Genomic DNA, 19,829 nt, shown 5'->3' with positions numbered 1-19,829 from the left:
AAGGATAATCACCTGATGATACTATTCTCACTTTGCAAAAGTTACCGGCCCAAACCGGACACAACGGAATTTCTAGCCCTACATAGTCCCTTCTCCTGGTGTAGAGAGACTCTGTGACCTCCTGCATGCAGAGATGGACAACAAACTAGGAGATGTTATCTATGTCTCCTACTGCAGACTGGAAGGTTCCGCTGGCAAAGAAATTAGTGGCCATGGCCTTGAGAGGCACTGTGAATGCCATGGTCGCCCTGCTCTGAGGCTGCAGGTCTGGTTGCAGGAGGTGGCCTAGTTCTATGACCAACTCCTTGGTGAAGTGTAGCCTCCTAATACATTGCTCCTCGCTTAAATGGACATAAGAGAAGTGCTCTCGGAAGACCCTAGGTGGGTAAGGCTTCCTGTTTAGAGCCCGCCTGGCCTTCCTCCCTCTGCCTCTGTGCAAATTTTCTCTTCTTCGCTGCCACCGCTGCATCTCCCTGTCATACTCAAGTGTGAGGGGGACTGCAAGTACAGCCCCCATGACTGGGAGCAAGTGATGTGAGCAGAACCCTTTAAATGACAAGCATGGGCTCCTCCACTTGCAGCAACACTTCTTGTCACCTAAGCAACTTTAAATAACTTTACAAAGCTCCAATCAGTTGCACAAACTTACATAGAGCCAATAGAACTGAAAAAACATGTGAGCTGCAAGTTGTTGATGATCCCTTTAAATAGCACTGCTGGAGGATCCTTCCTGCCACTGAATGCCTGATCAGCTGGTAGTGATTAGGAGAAGCCGCTAAATGGTGCGTCAACATCAGAAAAATTCAGATTGTGCGTTAAATCAGCATTGCGCAATCATTGACGTCACAAAATGACAAATACCTGCAGTGAGCACAGGCAACGGGAACACTGCCGGCCTGCCCAAAGTGGGCGGAAGCAAGGGGGCTGCTATTTTTCCTCTAAGCCGACCTTAACAGCAGTGCTAAAAGCTCCAATTTCACGCCCAGGGTTTTTAGGTCCCATTTTTTTGCAACTGATTTTCTCCTGCTTTTTAACACAATTAAAAGAACACTTTGGGAGAGAATGTGGAATGGTTTGCGCCTACTGTTAGCACTTACCGGGGGGAAGACTAACAGGGCACTAAGTGGTTACCGACCGGACGTGGCAAATTTACCGATGGCCGTAAACTTTGTTGGCGGTTTTGTATTGACGGTAACACTTACCGCCTCACTCTGTGTCGTCCCATAGATCGTGACGCCATCCGATGTGCATTGCCCTGTTACCGGCCCGGATGCAATATTCGCTCGTGCCTCCTGCAGCATCGCTGGAGGTCGACAACGGCAGCTGCAAGAGATGTTGTCACGTTGGCTGGCCACTTGTGGGAGCTTTATTTAAAGGCAATGGTTATCAGGTGGGGCTACATTTTTTAATCTCCCCAATCTGGTGTCTATTGGGGTTTTTTCACCACGCGATTCGTCAGCTCTCCACCCTCTTCGAGTGCTTGGGGCTATTATACACCTCGCGCAGGTCCCGTTGCTCCAGAGATAGAATGAAGATTGAATGAAACCAACATTGGTCCTTCCCTTTAAGTGAGGGAAAGAGCCTCCAAAGATGGCAGCGCTGCACGGAACATTGTGCAGCGCTCTACCACTACCGCCCTTTTCACTCCCTTTAGCGTTCTAAGAGAAGTGATAGCACTTGATTTAGCGCTCCACTTCCCTCTTGGAGCACTAAAGTGGACGTTCCAAATGGGTCACTATGCAATTTCTATCCCTTTAAATATTATTTACATATAAGATACTAATTGTCGCCAGAGGATCACCTGCAATGACTTCTCTTCTTGCTCCCGCATCCATTGTTTTCGGTCCCCACCACGAACTCCATTCCCTAGTCACTGACTCCCTCTCTTTCCCCCCAACATCTGTCTGAGGCTGAACCACATTGTTCGCAACCTTGGTGTCATATTTGAGCGTAACATGAGCTTTCGACCACATATCTGCAGCATAACTAAGACCACCTCCATAACATCGCCTGTCTCTGCCCTTGCCTCAGCTCATCCGCTGCTGAAACCCTCATCCATATCTTTGTTACCTCTAGACTTCACTATTCCAACGCACTCCTGGCTGGCCTCGCACATTCTAACCTTGTGATGATCTAAAACTCGGTTGCCCGTGACCTAAATCGCACTAAGTCCCGCTCATCCATCACCCCAGTACTCACTGACCTACATTGGCTCCCGGTTAAGCAACGCCGTGATTTTAAAATTCTCATCCTTGTTTTCAAATCCCTCCATGGCCTCGCCCCTCCCTCTCTCTGTAATCTCCTTCAGCCCCACAACTGCCCTGAGCTATCTGCGCTCTTCTAATTCTGTCCTCTTGAGCATCCCTGATTATAATCGCTCAACCATTGATGGTCATGCCCTCTGTTGCCTCGGCACTAAGCTCTGGAATTCCCTGCTTAAACCTCTCTGCCTCCCTACCTCTTTTTCCTCCTTCAAGATGCTCCTTAAATCCTATCTCTTTGGTTACCTGACCTAATTTCTCCTTATGTGGCTCGGTAAATTTTTTGTCTCATAATACTCCGTGAAGCGCCTTGGGACGTTTTACTACGTTAAAGGCGCTATATACTGGATGAGCAGAAATTTTCTCCAATTAAATATTGGGAAGACCGAAGCCATTATCTTTGGTCCCTGCCACAAACTGCGTTCTCTAACCACTGACTCCATCTCTCTCCCTAGCATCAATCTGAGGGAGAACAAGACTGTTTGCAACCTAGGTATCATGTTTGACCCTGAAATGAGTTTCCCGTCACATATCCACAGCATAACTAAAAGCGCCTTTTTCCACCTCTGTAACATTGTCCGCCTCCGCTCCTGCCTCAGCTTTTCTGCTGCTGAAACCCTCATTCATGGCTTTGTTACCTCTAGACTTGACTATTTCAACTCACTCCTGGCTGGCCTTCCACATTCTACAAGATATAAACTTGAGGTCATCCAAAACTTCAGCTTTTTGGGCCCTAAGCTCTGGAACTCCCTCCCTAAACCTCTCCTTGCTACCTATCTTTCCTCCTTTAAGATGTTCCTTCAAACCTATCTCTTTAACCAAGCTTTTGGTCATCTGCCTTAATTTCTTCTTTTGTGGCGCGGTGTCAAATGTATCTGTTTTGTCTTGTAACACTGCTATGAAGCACCTTGGGATGTTTTACTATGTTAAAGGCGCTATATAAATAAAAGTTATTATGAAGTTATTATTATAAATATAAGTTGTTGTTCTGTAGTTAGATGTACTTTTGCATATACAGATATCAGCAAATGAATTTCTATTGAGAAATGTTTTTCTTGCCATTCTCTGATGTAATATAAGGATATTGAGGGTAATTTGAACTTTTGGCTTTAGCATGAAACAGGCAATACAGGTGCAACGTCCCGAATCTGGAATGCCGAAAACCAAAATTGTCCGAAAACCAGACATTTTGCGCATAGCTGATGGAGTCGTCCGGAATCCAGAAATGTTGGCCCGGAAATCCTGGCCACCCTGGGTCCATACGGAGTGTGTACGGAGCCGAGAAGGCATCGCAATAGCCGGTTTTCAGTGCACAATGAGCATGCACTGAAAACCGGCTTTTCTGATCTGTCAAGCTCCAGCTTGACAGATCTACCACATCCTCACAGCCAGAACATTCGCATGGGCAAGATTGCGGTATTTACCCATATCTTGCCCAGCGGATGTCCTGAAAACTCTTGCACCTGATAACAGCAGGCGCATAACCTACTTTTACAGGCGTAAGAGTTTTAAAGCACACAAAAACATTGTAAAATACACATTTTATTATTAAAAACCCTGCCCACTAAGGTAAGTTTATTTTAAACCATAATTAAAAAAAACTTTAAAAAAAATTGGAAAAACATATATTTTTTATAAAACATAAATAACTTTAACTTAAATTAATGTTAAATATGTGGTATATTTTTTCTACTTTTTATTGGTGTTTTGGGTGTTTGGGGGCTGTTTCTCAATCATAATAATGGGAACTCCAACTTATGGAGTTCCCATTATTATGAATGAGAAAATACTGTTTCTGGATTGGCTGCCCAGAGCCATGTGACTGCAGCTCCAACCTACGGACGACCTGACGTGCACGCGCTCCGATGCGCAGTGAGTGAAAGCCTCAGGACCGGGATCTCTCATGGGTGCAGCAGGAATAGGTAAGTGCGCATCTTTTTGAACTTTTTCCGTCGATCTCACGCGGGAAGCAGCTGACCGGGATTTCTAGGCCATTGTCCAAAAACCAGACATTTTTGAGGCAGCCAAGATAGCAACATCGGGCAGCGAGGGACGAGGAAACCAATAAAAAGCGCAACGCCAGGGGGGCCACGAGTGACGGTAATCGGCAGGCGGTGAGGAGTGGTGGATTGGCGGGAATCGGCGAGGAGCAGAGTAACTGTGTGAATCAGAGAGCAGAGGACTTGTGGGAATTGGCGGACGTCGAGGAGCGGAGGAGCAGTGGGAATCGGCGAGCGGCGAGGTCCGAAATCCGGCAAAACCTGAAATCTGGCATGGATTCAGTCGAGGATTCCAGATTTCAGACAAGAAAAGCAATAGTCTGAAATCCAGAATCCCTGACCGAATCCGTGCCGGATTTGGGTTTTGCTGGAATTCGGACCTAGCCACTCAAAACCCAGCACAGATTTGGTCGAAGGTTCTGGATTTCAGACTATTGATTTTCTTGTCTGAAATCTGGAAAATCCCAAAAGCCGGCATGGACTTAGTCCCGAGGATTCCGGATTTCAGACGTTGGATCGATTGCCCATTATACATTATCGGCAGAACTTAACATTACCTCCATTGAGTGACGCAACATGTTAGATATGATGCGGTTGAAAATCATTGGCCTTTCTAGTGCACTCCAGAAGTAATACTGGTAGATTGTTCCATAAGGGCCAGAACTTAGGCCAGGCCTAATGTTAGGACTTCAATCTGGCCAGCTACCAGGCAAAGCCTTCACAGGTGCCTTACATGGCCAGTGATGCAGGAGGGGATTGGGGTAGGGCTCGGACTACCAAAGCTGTTAGATCTTCAGCCCCAGCCTTCAGTGGGTCCCATTATCATAGGCGGTCCCTCAAAGGAGGATGACTTGCTTCCACGAGTTAGCAGGTGTGTCGATGAAGGACCCTGTTATGTATGAATAAATAGTCTGACCCGATACTGTGAGCTCAAATTAAAGTGTGACCTTAGTCTTTTATTACAGGTCTCCAGAGTGCCTCTGCAGCCTGTGAGGCCTCCTTAAGTACACTACAGGGAATGAGCCATCTGGTGGTTACACAAGGTATTTACAGGTTTACATATATAACAACACTCCCCCCACCCCAAGTCAATAGTGTAACTATTTACTCGGTGAGTCGATCTGGGGTCTTTCTTTCCCTGGTTGAACGTCTCGGTGCAAATGCTGGTTTTGGTGAGTCGTTTGTTGGGCCCTTGCTGGGCTTCTGTGCAGCTGGCCTTGTTGGACTGCCTGGTGTGGTGAGTCCTGCTGGGCTGCTGCGGGTGGTGGGTTCTGCTTCGTGGTCAACCGCGGTGTCGGGTGCCACTGGTGTGTATGTTGAGGGGTCAAAGAAGGTAGGGTCCAATGTGGGTTGCTCAGGATAGTCCGTGAATCTGAGTTTGGTTTGGTCCAAGTGTTTCCTATAAATGAGTCCATTTGAAAGTTTGACCCGAAACACCCTACTCCCTTCTGTGGCCACAACAGTGCCCGGAAGCCACTTGGGACCTTGTCCATAGTTCAACACAAATACAGGATCATTAATTTCAATTTCGCGTGACACATTTGCGCTATCATGATATGTATTTTTTGAAGCCGCCTGCTCTCTACCTGTTCGTGTAGATCAGGGTGGACTAACAAGTTCAGTTCAGCGGATGGAATCCCAGTGAGCGAGTGGGGTCTCGTGCGGTAACTAAGCAGGACTTGGGATAGGCGAGTCTGCGGTGAGCCTCTTCAAGCTCTGCTTGATAGTTTGCACTGCTCTCTCTGCCTAACCATTGGATGCTGGTTTGAACAGGGCAGATGTAACATGTTTTATCCAATTGTGGGTCATGAACTCTTTGAACTCGGCACTGGTGAAACATGGCCCGTTGTCGCTCACAAGGACATCAGGCAGGCCGTGCATGGCAAACATGGACCACAGGCTTTCAGTGGTGGCAGCGGATATGCTTGCCAACATTATCTCACATTTAATCCATTTGGAGTACGCATCTACAACCACTAGGAACATTTTACCCAGGAGCGGGCCTGCATAGTCGATGTGGCCCCTGGACCACGGTTTGGAGGGCCAAGACCATAAACTTAGTGGCGCCTCCCTGGGTGCATTGCTTAACTGTGAACATGTGTTATATTTGTGCACGCAGGACTCTAAGTCCACATCAATACCGGGCCACCACACGTGGGATCTGGCTTTCATTACAATGCCTGGGTGAGTACTGTGGAGATCACTAATGAAAGTGTCCCTGCCTTTTTTACCCCACAGAAGGCAGTCTGCCTGTATAAACATTTCATCTTTGCGCCGCTAGTACGGCTTTATCTCTTCCTGCATTTCTAATGGGACACTGGAACAGCTCCCGTGAAGCACACAATTTTTTACTAAGGACAGTAAGGGGTCCTGGCTCGTCCAGGTTCTAATCTGTCGGGCGGTAACGGGTGATTGCTCACTCTCAAATGCTTCCATTACCATGACTAAATCTGTGGGCTGTGCTATTTCCACCCCCGTGGTGGGCAATGGCAGCCTACTGAGAGCATCAGCACAGTTTTCTGTGCCTGGCCTGTGTCGGATAGCATACTTGTATGCGGCCAACGTGAGCACCCAGCTCTGGATGCGGGCCGATGCATTCGTATTTATCCCCTTACTTTCAGAAAACAGGGATATCAGTGGCTTATGGTCAGTTTCCAATTCAAATTTGAGCCCAAACAGATATTGATGCATTTTCTTTACCCCATAAACGCTAACGCTAACGCTTCTTTTTCAATCATGCTGTAGGTCCTCTCAGCCTTAGACAGACTTCTGGGTGCATAAGCAACCGGTTGCAATTTCCCAGATTCATTAGCTTGTTGCAATACACACCCGACACCGTATGACAACGCACCACATGCTAGTACCAAACGCTTACATGGATCATACAACACAAACAATTTGTTTGAGTATAACAGTTTTCTAGCTTTTACAAAGGCATTTTCTTGGCTTTTACCCTATACTCATTCGTCTCCTTTACACAGTAAGGCGTGCAGTGGTTCTAACAGGTTGTTGAGACCCGGTAAGAAGTTACCAAAGTAGTTCAGGAGTCCAAGTAATGACCACAGCGCCGTCACCTTCTGTGGCCTCGGTGCGTTCTCGATTGCCTCCGTCTTCGAATCGGTGGGCCTGACGCCGTCCGCCACGATTCTTCTCCCCAGGAACTCCACTTCAGGCGCCAGGAAAACACACTTTGAGCGTTTTAACCTGAGCCCCACACAGTTGAGTTGACTAAGAACCTCCTCCAGGTTCTGCAGATGCTCGACTGTCTCCTGACCTGTAACCAAGATGTCGTCCTGGAAGACCACGGTGCACGGGACCGACTTCAGTAAGCTTTCCATGTTTCTCTGGAATATCGCCGCGGCTGATAGAATCCCAAATGGACATCTGTTGTAAATGAAGAGACCTTTGTGCGTGTTGATGCAGGTGAGGCCCTTCGATGATTCCTCCAGCTCCTGCTTCATGTAAGCCGAGGTCGAGTCCAGCTTCCTGAACATCTTTGCTCGCACCAGCGTAGCAAAACGGTTATCTGCCTTTGGTAGTGGGTATTGATCCTGCAGGGAGAAATGACTGATAGTTACTTTGTAATCACCACAGATTCTGATGGTTCCATCTCCCTTGAGGACTGAAACAATTGGACTGGCCCACTCATTGAATTCAATCGGCAAAATTATGCCCTCTCGTTGCAGCTAGTCCAGCTCGATCTCCACCCTCTTTCTCATCATGTACGGTACTGCTCTCGCATTGTGAAGGATAGATCACGCCCCCGGAATTAGGTGGATCTGCACTTTTGCTCCTTGGAACTTCCCAATGCCTGGTTCGAACAGCGAGGGGAACTTGTTTAAGACCTGGGCACACGAAGTGTCGTTAACGGACAGGACCGCACGGACATCGTCCCAGTTCCAGCGTATCTTTCCCAGTCAGCTCCTGCCAAGCAGCATGGGACCATCGCCCGGTACCACCCAGAGTGGATAGCTTGTGCACCGCTCCATCGTAGGAGATTTTACAGTAGCACTGCCGATTATGGGAATCAGTTCCTTTGTGTAAGTTCTCAGTTTAGTGCGAATGGGAATCAGGACTGGCCTTGAGGCTTTGTTGCACCACAATTTATTGAAAGTCTTGCTCATAATGGACTGGCTCATGCCCTTGTCCAGCTCTATTGACACCGGGAGTCCATTTAATTCAACCTTCAGCATTATCGGGTACATTTTGTGGTAAATGTATGCACCCCATATACCTCTGCCTCCTCAGTCTGAGGCTCTGGTTTGTCGTGATCCGCCATGGATCTGTCCTCCTCTGCAACATGATGGTTCATAGGATTAGCAGGGTTTGCAGCTCGCCTGCACATACGTTGGAGATGTCCCATTGTTCCACAGCCCTTGCAAATGTATCCTTTGAAGCGACATGAATGGAAATGATGATCACCCCCGCAGCGTCAACAAGGTGTTAATGGCCTAGCATTCATCACCCTTGATGGTGGACTCAGACATCTGTGGACTTGCAGCTGCAGGCATATGAGGCCTGCCCTGTATGTTGCGATTCAAAAACAACATTACTTTGTTCACAGTAATTATAGCAGCACTCGTGTGCTGATAGATTTGCTTGGTATTGTCACTGGTGGCAATGAACGTCTGGGCTATCTCTATGGCTTTACTCAAGGTTGGGGTCTCTACAGTCAAAAGTTTGCGAAGTATCACTTCATGGCCAATGGCAAGTACAAAAATGACCCTGAGCATGTGCTCCAAATGTCCTGCAAATTCGCAATGTCCTGCAAGGCATCTTAGCTCGGCGACATAACTTGCCACTTCCTGGCCTTCAGACCTTTTGTAGGTCTAGAACCGGTACCTCACCATCAGAATGCTTTCCTTCGGGTTCAGATACTCCCAGACCAGTGTACACAAATCACACGACTTCTCTGTGGGTTTCACTGGAGCAAGCAGATTTTTCATGAGGCCATACATTGGTGTCCCGCAAGTGGTGAGGAGAATCGCCCTTCGTTTGGCAGCGTTCGCTTCTCCTTCCAGCTCCTTGGCCACGAAGTATTGGTCGAGTCGCTCCACGAAGGTTTCCCAATCATCTCCCTCTGAAAATTTCTCCAGGATGCCCACTGTTCTCTGCATCGTTGGGTTCCTCATCTGTATCTCGTCGCCAATCAAGAGTCTGACCAGTTACTGTGAGCTCAAAGTAAAGTGTAACCTTAGTCTTTTATTCTAGGTCTCCAGAGTGCCTCTCCAGCCTGGGAGGCCTCCTTAAGTACAGGTGCTCCCAAAGGATTGTGGGATCCCTTGGGACTCCAGTTGATGAGCCCTCTGGTGGTTATACAAGGTATTTACAGGTTTACTTATATAACAGACCCGATGTTCCAGTCCTGAACTCCAATTGAGGGGGTGGAAGATACCTGTGTGTGAATTTTTTTAACATGTAGTGACCGTTGCACACCAGCCACCACATGGGCTTGCCAGAGCTAGGTCTTGGTTCAGTGGTTCAGTTAACCTAGATGACTGGAGACCTGCTCTGCTGCACGGACCTAGTGCGCACACATATCACAGTGTGGGCTGGCCCGTGCTGCTCCTGGGCCCTCGTCTCTTCTGGGCCCCGTACCCTCACCTGTTGCACCTCCGCCATAAACATTCTGTGGGTCCCAGCGTAGCATTGGCAGCAGTACACAGTATAGGAAGGCACAAGTGATGCCTACCTGAGGGTCAAGGCAGGGACCGGGGTCAGAATCCTGAAAATGGAACAAATATGTGGATCACATTTTGGCCCATGTGTAAGGGGTCTGAGGTTGCAGGACTCACTTGTCTCGTGAAGTGGCCCCAACTACCCTTCCACAGACTGGTACACACCACCACTTTTGCAGCCTTGGGGCAAAGGAACATACATACTTGAGGTGCACCCCTAGTGGCACAGGAGCTCAAAAAGGCCATGTAACTGGGGTCACCACACGCCCCCACACCTACCTTGCAACTGCAGCAGTATCAGTGCTGAAGATCACACTGGACACTTTCTGGCATTTACACTGGAATGTCCCATCCTCGCCTCCGATTATTTGGCCATTGCCTTTTTACCTTTGATTACCCAGGTTTGAATGCAATTTGGCCAGATGGCATGATATCCTCTTTTGGCAGCAAGTATGCTATGTAAAATGAATTTGGAAAATCTTAGGCTGGTTTTTCATTGATGTGAGTACACAGTCACAAAACTTGAAGTAATTTGGCATTCTGGGGTAGATTTGATATATTATTGCTCTGAGAGCAGTACTTCACATGACAGAAGTTGCCGAGGTCACCGTGCCCAAGCTCTTAATATGCCCTCTGCAGCACTTAGCTCTGTGAAAGAGAGCTAAATCCTAAACTGTACCCTCATTTTAACAATCTCAGTCAGAAAGATTATCAATATGGCTTCTGTGGGAAATAGAAAATGCCACACTCTGACAAAATTGGGACTAATACATATTTTGAAGCCGAGTCAGTGGAACTGTACCCTACTTGAGAGTGCTGGATGCTGACTGCATTCCATGAGCACAAAGCTGGAGGACATAAGCGTGAAATTAAGAAGCCTCAAGTGAGACCAAAGATTAGGAGAGATTCTTTCCCCACGGAACAGTGGAGGCACAGAACAGACACCCAACCAAAACAGATAATCTTGTGTAAAGCAAGAACTGAATCAATACCTTCCAAGGAGTAGAATTGAATTTTTTTAAGTTTTAAGTTTATTTCTGCGAAGTAACTTCATAGTCTATTAAACAGAGGCACTGCAGGGCAGCTCATTCCCATGGAATGCACATCCTGTGGCATGTGGGAAGTCCTGGATGCTTCTCTTGGTCTGGACGACCATGTGTGTGGTAAGTATCGCCAGCTAGAGCAGTTCAAGCTCCCGGTTTCAGAGCTTGAGCAGCGGCTGATGTCACTGCAGTGCATCTGCGAGGCTGAGAACTTCATGGATAGTATTAAGTATCGAATAACTCCATGAGGCTAAGTACGGTGAGCTAGTTCAGGCATGACCTTACTCCATTTTATTTATTCTCAAAGTGAGGATTCAACATGACTGCCAACCTTATATACATGGCTTGCATGTGTCTGCCAGTGACCATTAGGACTCCAACAGTCGTGCCCTCTGGTGGCAGATAAAACCCAGTTAACATACATAACATCATTCCCCCCAATGTCCTTGGTACAGGTTGTATTTACAAGTTGAGACGGTCCGGGGCCTTCCGCTCCCTGGTTGATCTTCTCAGTTCGAACCCAAGCTTGGGTGAGTTAGTAGGACCATTGCTGCATTGTGGAGCAGTCGGTCTGACAGGACTGTCGGGGATGATAGGTTCATCTTCGTGAATCACACAAGGGTCAACTGATGGTTGGATGTGTGTTGGTTGGTCGATGATGATGTCATCAATTTGTTCTGGGTTGTCTGTGAATCGCAGTTTGATTTGGTCGATGTGTCTCTTGCACTTTTGGCCATTTAACAGTTTGACTACAAACACCCTGTTCCCCTCCTTGGCCAAAACCGTACCAGCAACCCACTTTGGACCATGACCATAATTCCGAACAAACACAGGGTCATAAACAGCAATGTCACGTGATGCGGCCGTGCGATCGTGATGCCATTGCTGCCGTTGCCTTCTGGTTTCGACGTGATCATTGAGATCCGGGTGTACAAGGGAGAGCCTGGTTTTGAGGCCTCTCTTCATGAACAGCTCAGCAGGAGGGACCCCGGTGAGCGAGTGGGGTCTCGTCCGGTAACTGAGCAGAATGCGGGACAAGCGGGTCTGTAGGGAGCCGTGAGTCACACGTTTTAGGCTCTGCTTAATGGTTTGGACAGCCCGCTCTGCTTGACCGTTAGATGCGAGTTTGAAAGGGGCAGACCTGACATGCTTGATGCCATTACGGGTCATAAACTCGTGGAACTCTGAACTGGTGAAACACGGTCTGTTGTCGCTGACAAGAACGACGGGCAGGCCATGGGTGATGAACATGGCCCGGAGGGTTTCAATCGTGGCTGTGGACGTGCTGGATGACATGATTACGCATTCAATCCATTTGGAGTAAGCTTCCACTACCACTAAAAACATTTTGCCGAGAAAGGGGCCGGCAAAGTCTATGTGGATCTTTGACCACAGACTCAACGGAGCCTCCACAGATGCGTTCCTCAGTTGCATGCAAGTGTTGCACTGATGCACGCATGAATCCAAGTCTGAGTCAATGCCGGGCCACCAAACGTGAGACCAGGCAATGGCCTTCATCATGACAATGCCTGGGTGGGTACTGTGTAAATCTCGCACAAAAGTTTCCCAGCCTTTTTTTGGCATAATAACACGATTACCCCATAACAGACAATCAGACTGAATAGACAATTCACCTTTGCGGCGGCTATAAGGCTTAATTTCATCCTGCATTTCCCTGGGAATGGCAGACCAATTTCCATTTAGGACACATTTTTTTACGCTTGACTGTACAGGATTCTGTCTGGTCCAGGTCCTAATTTGGCGAGCCATGATAGGTGACCCTTCGTTCTCGAAGGCATCCATGACCAGCAGCAAGTCTGCGGGCTACGGCATTTCCACCCCGGTTGTGGGCAATGGTAGCCGGCTAAGCACATCAGCACAGTTTTTAGTGCCTGGTCTGTGGCGGATGAAATAATCAGAAGCGGATAATGTCAGTGCCCATCTTTGGATGCAGGACAAGGCATTGGCGTTTATACCCTTGCTCTCAGAAAACAATGAAATGAGCGGCTTGTGGTCTGTTTCAGATATTGGTGCATTTTCCTAACCCCATGCTAAAGCCTCTTTCTCTATCATACTATAGGCTTTTTCAGCTTTAGACAGACTTCTGGATGCATATGCAACTGGTTGGAGTTTGCCTGATACATTGGCTTGCTGGAGCACACAAGTGACCCCATATGATGAGGCGTTGCAGGCCAGCACTAACCGCTTACATGGGTCATAGTGTAGCAATAATTTATTGGAACATAGCAGGTTCCTGGCATTCTCAAAGGCTCTGTCTTGAGATTTGCCCCAAACCCAGTCTTTACCCTTTCTCAGCAAGGGCTCTAGCAATTTGCTCAAACTAGGTAGAAAATTACCAAAATAGTTGAGAAGACCCAAGAACGAACGCAGCTCCGTCACAATCTGGGGTCTGGGTGCATTCTTGATGGCCTCTGTCTTCGAGTCCGTAGGCCTGATGCCGTCTGCCGCAATCTTTCTCCCCAGGAATTCGACTTCTGGTGCCATAAAAACGCACTTGGAGCATTTTAGCCTGAGTCCCACTCTGTCCAGACGACGTAGAACCTCTTCCAGGTTGTGCAGGTGTTCGGTGGTGTCGCGACCGGTGATCAGGATGTCATCTTGGAACACGACGGTTCTCGGGACAGACTTCAGCAAACTCTCCATGTTTCTCTGAAATATGGCTGCTGCCGAGCGAATTCTGAAAGTATATAAACAGTCCTTTGTGCGTGTTGATGCACGTCAGTTTTTTTGACAATTCGACCAGCTCCTATGTCATGTAAGGGGAGGTCAGGTCCAATTTGGTGAACGACTTCCCCCCCCGCTAGCATTGAAAACAGGTCGTCAGCCTTGGGTAACGGGTACTGATCCTGTATCGAGACTTGGTTGATCGTTACCTTGTAGTCACCGGAGATCCTGACCGTGCCATCACTTTTCAACACCGGAACAATTGGACTGGCCCATTCGCTGAACTTGACTGGTGATCTGATTCCTTCCCATAAGAACATAAGAATTAGGAACAGGAGTAGGCCATCTAGCCCCTCGAGCCTGCTCCGCCATTCAACAAGATCATGGCTGATCTGGCCATGGATTCAGCTCCACTTACCCGCCCACTCCCCGTAACCCTTAATTGCCTTATTGGTTAAAAATCTATCTATCTGTGACTTGAATACATTCAATGAGCTAGCCTCAACTGCTTCCTTGGGTAGAGAATTCCACAGATTCACAACCCTCTGGGAGAAGAAATTCCTTCTCAACTCATTTTTAAATTGGCTCCCCCGTATTTTGAGGCTGTGCCTCCTAGTTCTTGTCTTCCCGACCAGTGGAAACAACCTCTCTGCCTCTATCTTGTCTATCCCTTTCATTATTTTAAATGTTTCTATAAGATCACCCCTCATCCTTCTGAACTCCAACGAGTAAAGACCCAGTCTATTCAATCTATCATCATAAGGTAACCCCCTCATCTCCGGAATCAGCCTAGTGAATCGTCTCTGTACCCCCTCCAAAGCTAGTATATCCTTCCTTAAGTAAGGTGACCAAAACTGCATGCAGTACTCCAGGTGCAGCCTCACCAATACCCTATACAGTTGCAGAAGGACCTCCCTGCTTTTGCACTCCATCCCTCTCGCAATGAAGGCCAACATTCCATTTGCCTTCCTGATTACCTGCTGCACCTGCAAACTAACTTTTTGGGATTCATGCACAAGGACCCCCTGGTCCCTCGGCACCACAGCATGTTGTAATTTCTCCCCATTCAAATAATATTCCCTTTTACTGTTTTCTTTTCCAAGGCGGATGACCTCACACTTTCCGACATTGTATTCCATCTGCCAAACCTTAGCCCATTCGCTTAACCTATCTAAATCTCTTTGCAGCCTTTCTGTGTCCTCTACACAACCCGCTTTCCCACTAATCTTTGTGTCATCTGAAAATTTTGTTACACTACACTCTGTCCCCTCTTCCAGGTCATCTATGTATATTGTAAACAGTTGTGGTCCCAGCACCGATCCCTGTGGCACACCACTAACCACCGATTTTCAACCTGAAAAGGACCCATTTATCCCGACTCTCCGCTTTTTGTTAGCCAGCCAATTCTCTATCCATGCTGATACATTTCCACTGACCCCGCGTACCTTTACCTTCTGCAGTAACCTTTTGTGTGGCACCTTATCAAATGCCTTTTGAAAATCTAAATACACCACATCCATCGGTACACCTCTATCCACCATGCTCGTTATATCCTCAAAGAATTCCAGTAAATTAGTTAAAAATGATTTCCCCTTCATGAATCCATGCTGCGTCTGCTTGATTGCACTATTCCTATCTAGTCCCATTGGAGTCTGTCCAGTTCGATCTCGACCTTCTACCTCATGTATGGAACCAGCTGAGACTTGTGATGGACGGGGCTTGCATTCGGGCCTTGGTGGATCTGCACCTTGGCTCCCGTGAAGTTGCCGATGCCTGGTTCGAACAACGAGGGAAACTTGCTCAGCACTTGAGCACACGATGCGTCATCCGGCTTTAATATCATTCCAGTTCCATTTAATTTTCTCAAGCCAACTCCTGCCGAACAGCATTGGGCCATTGCCTGGAACGATACACAACAATAAATCATGCACAGCTCCATCATACGATACCTTTACTGCTGCACTGCCAATGATTGTTATGAGCTATTTGGTGTAGGTATGCAGCTTCGCATTGACTGGGCTCAGTTTGAGTCTTTTTGCCTTAGTGTCCCGCAGCTTTTCGAAAGCCCTCTGGCTCATTATTGACTGACGCGCATCCATGTCCAATTCCATGGATACTGGTACCTCATTTAATTTAACTACCCTCATTATCGTCGGACTTTTGGTAAAAGAATGTACCCCATACACTTCTTCATCCTGTACCTCGGGTTGAGTTGCCTGTGCCGCTTGATCCACACTGGGTCGATCATCCTCAGTCACATGATCGCAGCACGCTTGCTCGGTTGCGGACACATTCGCAGAAGGTGCCCCATTGTTGCACAGCCTTTGCAGACGTGTTGCTTGAATCGGCATTGATGGGCCTGATGATAGCCCCTGCAACACCAACAAGGCGAGATTTGATTCACCCCCTGTTATGTCTCAAATAAAGCAATGTGACTGAGTACTGTAGATTTGAGTAAGTGTGACCTTAGTCTCTTTATTCTGACTCCAGAGTGCTGGCACAGCATGGGAGGCCTGCTTATATGCAGTGCTCCCAAGGGATGCTGAGATCCCTTGGGACTCCAACAGATGCACCCTCTGCTGGCAGTAGAATGCTGGTTACAAGGTGTTCCATACATAACATCACTCCCCCCCCTCCGCCCCACAAAGTCAATAGTACACTTATTTACAGGGTGAGATGATCTGGGGCTTTCCGCTTCCTAGTCGATCGTCTCGGTACAAACACAGGTGCAGGTGAGTTGGTTGGGCCTTCGCTGGGCTGCTGCGCAGCTGGCCTTGCTGGGGTGTTGGGGATGATGAGTTCAGCTTTGTAGTCAACAGTGATGTCAGTTGCGCCTTGTGTGTGTATCGGAGGGTCGAAGTTGGTGGTGTCCTCTTCAGGTTGTTCGTGGCTGTCTGTGTATCGCAGTTTGGTTTGGTCCAAATGCTTTCTGCAAGTTAATCCATTTGCAAATTTGACCTCAAACACCCTACTCCCTTCTTTGGCTACGACAGTGCCAGCAAGCCATTTGGGACCATGTCCATAGTTGAATACAAATACAGGGTCATTGACATCAATGTCGCATGACAAATTTGCACGATCATGGTACATGCTTTGTTGATGCTGCCTGCCCTCGACATAAGCATGGAGATCAGGGTGGACTAGAGAGAGCCTTGTTCTGAGTGCCCTTTTCATGAGCAGTTTGACAGGGGGAACCCCGGTGAGCTAGTGGGGCCATGTGCGGTAGCTAAGCAAGACTCGGGACAGGTGGGTGTGCAGGGAGCCTTCTGACACGCGTTTCAAGCTTTGCTTGATGGTTTGGACTACCCGTTCTGCCTGGCCGTTAGATGCTGGCTTGAACGGGGCAGATGTGACGTGCTTGATCTCATTGTGGGTCATGAATTCCCTGAATTCAGTGCTGGTGATGCACGGCCCATTGTTGCTGACAAGAGCATCAGGCAGGCCGTGCATGGCGAACATGGTTCGTAGGCTTTTGATGGTGGCAGTGGACGTGCTTACAGACATTATTACACACTCAATCCATTTTGAATAAGCATCCACAACAACCAAAAACATTTTGCCTAGAAACGGGCCAGCGAAGTCAATGTGGATCCTAGACCACAGTTTGGAGGGTCATAACCACAAACTTAGCGGTGCCTCCCTGGGTGCATTGCTCAGTTGAGAGCAAGTGTTGCATTGTCGCATGCAAGACTTGAAATCTGAGTCAATGCCGGGCCACCACACATGGGATCTGGCTATAGCTTTCGTCATTACTATGCCTGGGTGGGTACTGTGTAGGTCGTGTATGAACGTCTCCTTGCCTTTCTTAGGCAAAACCACGCAATTACCCGACAAAAGACAGTCCGCCTGTATAGACATTTCGTCTTTGCGCCACTGGAACGGCTTGATCTCTTCATGCATCTCCGCTGGGACGCAGGACCAGCTCCCATGGAGGATACAGTTTTTTACAAGGGACAGTAAAGGATCCTGGCTGGTCCAGGTCCTGATCTGGTCGGCCGTAACGGGTGACTTTTCATTTTTAAATACATCCATCACCAAGAGCAAGTTTGCAGGCTGTGCCATTTACACCCCGGTGGTGGCCAATGGTAGCCGACTGAGACCATCAGCACAGTTCTCTGTGCCTGGTCTGTGGCGAATTATATAGTTGCATGCAGACAGCGTGAGCACCCATCTTTGGATGCAAGCAGAGGCATTGGTATAAATAGCTTTGCTCTCTGAGAATAGCGATATGAGCAGATTTGGTCAGTTTCTAACTCGAACTTAAGCCCAAACATATAATAATGCATTTTTTTCACCCTGTAAACGCATGTCAGAGCTTCTTTTTCAATCATGCTGTAGGCCCTTTCGGCCTTGGACAAACTCCTGGACGCATAAGCGACCGGTTGCAATGTTCCCGATTCGTTTGCTGATAACACAAACCCGACCCCTTACGAAGATGCATCACAAGCTAGCACTAAATGTTTACATGGGTTATACAGAATAAGCAGTTTGTTGGAACAGCCATGAACTCATTGAATGGCGGTGCAGGCTAGAAGGGCCGAATGGCCTACTCCTGCACCTATTTTCTATGTTTCTATGTTTCTATAACAGATTTCTGGCTTTCTCAAAAGCAGTCTCTTGTGATTTCCCCCATACCCAGTCATCTCCCTTGCGTAGCAACACATGTAGGGGTTCTAGCAAGGTGCTTAACCCGGGTAGGAAATTACCAAAATAATTGAGGAGTCCCAGGAACGACTGCAGCTCCGTCACGTTCTGTGGTCTCAGCACGTTCTTGATGGCCTCCGTCTTGGTGTTGGTGGATCTGATGCCGTCTGCCGTGATACTTCTCCCTAAGAACTCGACCTCTGGCGCCAGGAAAACACACTTGGAGCATTTCAATCTGAGTCCCACACAATCTAGCCGACTTAGAACCATTTGCAGGTTCAGCAAGTGTTCGATGGTGTCCCGACTTGTGACCAATATGTCGTCCTGGAAAATCACAGTGCGCGGAACCGACTTTAGCAGACTTTCCATGTTCCTTTGAAAAATAGCCGCGGCCGATCGAATCACAAATGGGCATCTATTCTAGATGAACAGACCTTTGCGTGTGTTGATGCAGGTGAGGCCTTTCAAAGATTCCGCCAGCTCCTGCGTCACGTAGACCGAGGTCAGGTCCAACTTGGTGAATGTCTTCCCTCTTGCCAGCGTCGCAAATAGGTCGTCTGTCTTGGTAAGCGGGTACTGGTCCTGCAGCGAAAAACGGTTAATTGTTACTTTATAGTCCCCACAAATTCTGACCGTGCCATCGCCATTGAGAACCAGAACAATCGGACTGGCCCACTCGTTGAACTTAACCGGCAAGATGATGCCCTCTCATTGCAGCCTGTCCAGCTCGATCTCCACTTTCTCTCACATCATATATGGCACCGCCCGTGCCTTGTGGTGGATGGGTCGTGTACCGGGAACCAAGTGGATCTGCACCTTCGCCCCAGAGAAATTTCTGATGCCTGGCTCAAACAACGACGGGAACTGGCTCAAAACCTGGGCACATGAAGCATCGTCGACGGATGAAAGTGCTCGGATATCATCCCAGTTCCAGCGGATTTTTCCCAGCCAACTTCTGCCGAACAGTGTGGGGCCATCTCCTGGTACAATCCATAGTGGGAGTTTGTGCACTGCTCCATCAGAGGAGACTTTTACTGCTGCACTGCCAATTACAGGGATCAGTTCTTTAGTGTAAGTTCTCAGCTTGGTCTGAATAGGGCTCAGCTTGGGCCTTTGTGCCTTGTTGTACCACAGCATCTCGAAGGCCTTTTTGCTCATGATAGACTGACTTGCATTCATGTCCAATTCCATGGATACTGGAATTCCATTCAGTTCAAATTTTAACATTATCGGTGGACATTTCGTGGTGAAGGTGTGTACCCCGTACATTTCTGCCTCCTCGGTTCGAGTCTCTAGTTAAGTTTGATCCGCCATGGATCGGTCTTCCTCTGCAACGTGGTGCTTTGCAGGGTTTGCAGCTCGTCTGCCATTTGCTGGAAGTGTCCCATTGTTCCACAGCCTTTGCACGCATAGTGTTTGAAGCAGCATTGATGGGCTCGATGATCACTTCCGCAGCACCAACAAGGTGTTATTTGCCTCGCATTCACACTTGATGGCGGACTCTGAGTCATCTGAGGT

This window comes from Pristiophorus japonicus, chromosome 2 (genome assembly GCF_044704955.1).
Source record: "Pristiophorus japonicus isolate sPriJap1 chromosome 2, sPriJap1.hap1, whole genome shotgun sequence".
NCBI classification, from domain to species: Eukaryota; Metazoa; Chordata; class Chondrichthyes; family Pristiophoridae; genus Pristiophorus; species Pristiophorus japonicus.
This window is presented reverse-complemented; position numbering follows the sequence as displayed.